We start from the raw sequence: 3,378 nt of genomic DNA, 5'->3' as shown, positions 1-3,378 counted from the left end.
ATGTTATATTTTTGAAAACATTGTTTACTCGTAATTTAATATGGCTTTTTTCTCTGCAAGCTGGAAAATGTATATGCTAGTCTCAAACGTGGTAGCGATAGTTACACTCCCATAGATAGACAGCTTTGAAAAGCAATAACAAAGATTTGAAAAAATGAGGTGGGAAAAAATACTGATAACTAAAAAGAAAAAAATAAAGAGAGAGAAAGAACAGATACAGTTATGATAATAGACATTTTGATTTTGAAAGGTAGACAGAAAAAAAAAATCTAGAAACAAACAAATTTCAAAACATACTTTAGCATTTTAATGCTCACCAAATGTTAATATAAAAATTTCATACCGAAGGCAAATAACAGTTTTGGTGGTTTTGCGAGTTAGAAAGAGATATTCATCCTAAACTGGCGCCTAGAAAGTAAAAGAGAACGTCTGCTTCAAGGAAAACCCACTCTAAGTTCAAATCCCACTGAAGTCGACTATGCTTTTCATTCGTTTATGGTTGATAATGGTGGTTGGCACTCCATCAGTTACGACGACAAAGGTTCCAGTTGATCCAATTAGCGGAACAGCCTGCTTGTGAAATTAACGTGCAAGTGGCTGAGCACTCCACAGACACGTGTACCCTTAACGTAGTTCTCGGGGAGATTCAGCGTGACACAGAGTATGACAAGGCTGGCCCTTTGAAATACAAGTACAACAGAAACAGGAAGAAAGAGTGAGAGAAAGAGTACAGCAGGGTTCTCCACTATCCCCTACCGGAGCCTCGTGGAACTTTGGGTGTTTTCGCTCAATAAACACTCACAACGCCCAGTTTGGGAATCGAAACCGCGATCCTACGACCGCGAGTCCGCTGCCCTAACCACTGGGCCATTGCGCCTCCACTATGGCTGATAATATAAAATACCAATCAAGTATTGAATTCATTGGAACTGACTAACCTCTCCCTCCTCCGAATTCTAATCTTTCTGCTTATAAGAGAAACAGTTAAGGGTTGATAAACTGACAGAGTTTCTTGAGCGTCGGGAAAAATTCAACTTTGCTTTTCATGTCATCGAAGTCGAAACAATAAAGTACCAGTGAAATACTTGGGTCAATGTAACTTATTAGCCCATCTCCTCTCAAAATTGTTAGCCTTAAACCTAAATCAGGAACTATTAAAGAGTAATGGATTGACATAATCGTTAGAGCGTCGGAGACCTTGCGACATTATGAGGGTAGCCCGAAAAGATCATTGGCTGAGCAAGATATTCTTATGGAATATAACCAAATGAAGTTTATTATTCAACATACTCACCCCTTGCGGTCCACGTACTTCTTCCACCAGTGTACTTCTTCCATCAGTGTACTTCTTCCATCAGTGTTGTAGTGCTTGAATTCCACTGGCGAAGACGTGTTCATCCTGTTGATAAAAAAATCTTTCACAACAGACATGACGTCATTATCACTGCGATACAGGCTCTCAGCCAAGAGTTTTTTTAATGTTGGGGAACAGATAACAGTCAAATGGGACCAAATCAGGACAAATGGGCGGGCGATCAACCAGTTCAAGGCCTCACTCACGCACAGTAACCATAGAAAGTAAGGACTTGTGTGCTGGAGCATTGTACTGATGCAACAAGGCTCCCTTTGTCAGTTTTCCTTTCGACACTTTATGTTCTGAGTTCAAATCACGCCTTGGTTAATTTGCATTTTATCCTTTAGTGGTGGTGGTGGTGGCGTTGATGGTGTTGGTCGATGTAATCGGCTAGCACCTTCTCCTCAAAATTGCTGGCCTTGTGCCACAATTAGAAACCAAAGCTGGAATGAGCTGGAAGAGTAATTTTCGTGTCAGGCTTAATGTATTTCTCCTGGCTCTTTAAGGTCCGAATTCAAATTCCACTGAGGTCGACTTTGCTTTTTTCCCTCTCTGGGTCGATAAAATAAGTACCAGCTGAGAACTACGGTCGATGTAATCGACTTACTTTCTCCTTGAAATTGCTGGGTGTGTGCCAAAATTTGAAACCATTTGGTAGAAAGAAACGTTACTATGCCGGAAAAAAATGCTTAGTGGCATTTCGTCCGTCATTACATCATTCTGAGTTCAAATTCCGTCGAGGTTAACTTTGCTTTTCATCTTTCCGGATCGATAAAATAAGTACCGGTTCAGCACTGGGGGTCGATGTACTCGCCTCTCTACCCCACAAAATTTCAAGTCTTGTGCCTAAAGTGGAAAGAATTATTATTATCACAGTTCGGTCGAGAGCAAAGGTTAGCAGGATCGATTCTGCCAAGATGAACTGTCTTTCATACATTCAGGGACGATGAAAGTACTAGCCAATTACTGTTATCGATATAATCGACAGTTCCTTCACTCAAATAAGCCTTATGCTTATGATAGAAACTATTATTATTATTATTGGGTCGTTGAAATGGTATGCAGCTGGACTAAATTCTTTACAGTAATTCGATGTTCCCTAGTTCAAATTCTACCCGTGTCAAATATTTTCTTTCATCTTTTCAGGTTTGTTATAATAATTACTAAGCAGGTGCAATTAATCAATAATTTCGATTACTGCCGATCTCCTTCCATCCCATCCTATTGCAAATATATCGCTGTTGTTGGTAGCTGTCATTGTTGATATTGGAGATGTTTTATTCAACATCGATAGCCATCTACACCCAACGAACAGCACCAATACCCGACACTGATCAACGACTGCTAACTACATTATTACAATAAGCAAATAACACGACTAGTCAAACCCCAACCAGCCCTACAGCTAGCACCACCACCACTAATACCACCACCACCGCCACCCTCACGACCACCACCACCACCAAAGCTGCTACCAACAGCACCAGCATCAAGTCCACAATCATCATCATTATCATCATCGTCGTCGTCATCGTCATCATCACCATCATCATCATCATTACTGCTACTACTATCACTGTTATCACTATCATTGTCACTATAAACCAAACCAGCAGTAGTAGCAGCAGCACCACTACCACCACCATCACCACCAACACCATCATCATCATCATCATCATCATCATCATCATTATCGTTATCAACATCATCATAATCATCATCAACACTACCGTCATCACAAATATTATCGCCATTAGCAACTCAACCCTAACCACTGATCCCTCTACCACCACCACCACCACCACCACCACCACCACCACCACCACCAAAACTATCAATGATCCCAACCCAACCATCACCATCACCATCACCACCGCATTTGCTACTCCTGCCCGTACAACAAACATACCGCCAAATTCTTCCATACCACCGTCGTTATGTCTATAAGTAATGCTGAGAAGAAAGTACCTTTTCGTGGTTCGAGGTCTCTTCACCGGCAAGAACTAGCAACCAAATCTACTTCA

The 3,378-nt window shown here is 41.1% G+C and overlaps 1 protein-coding gene across 1 annotated transcript in view; it reads left to right on the top strand.

Annotated features, from left to right (window-relative positions):
* The first annotated feature begins 2,576 nt into the window (after positions 1–2,576).
* LOC106876164 (uncharacterized) overlaps positions 2,577–3,378 on the top strand; it is a 197,982-nt gene continuing 197,180 nt past the window's right edge. The window contains exon 1 of the mRNA XM_014924591.2: positions 2,577–3,378. This exon is cut by the window's right edge and continues 3,278 nt beyond it. The gene's annotated coding sequence lies outside the window, so the exon portion shown is untranslated.

This window comes from Octopus bimaculoides, chromosome 4, assembly GCF_046866305.1.
Source record: "Octopus bimaculoides isolate indiv1 chromosome 4, ASM4686630v1, whole genome shotgun sequence".
In the NCBI taxonomy this organism is placed as follows: domain Eukaryota; kingdom Metazoa; phylum Mollusca; class Cephalopoda; order Octopoda; family Octopodidae; genus Octopus; species Octopus bimaculoides.
The sequence above is the reverse complement of the archived record's forward strand: the minus strand, read 5'-3'. Positions and strand labels throughout refer to the sequence as shown.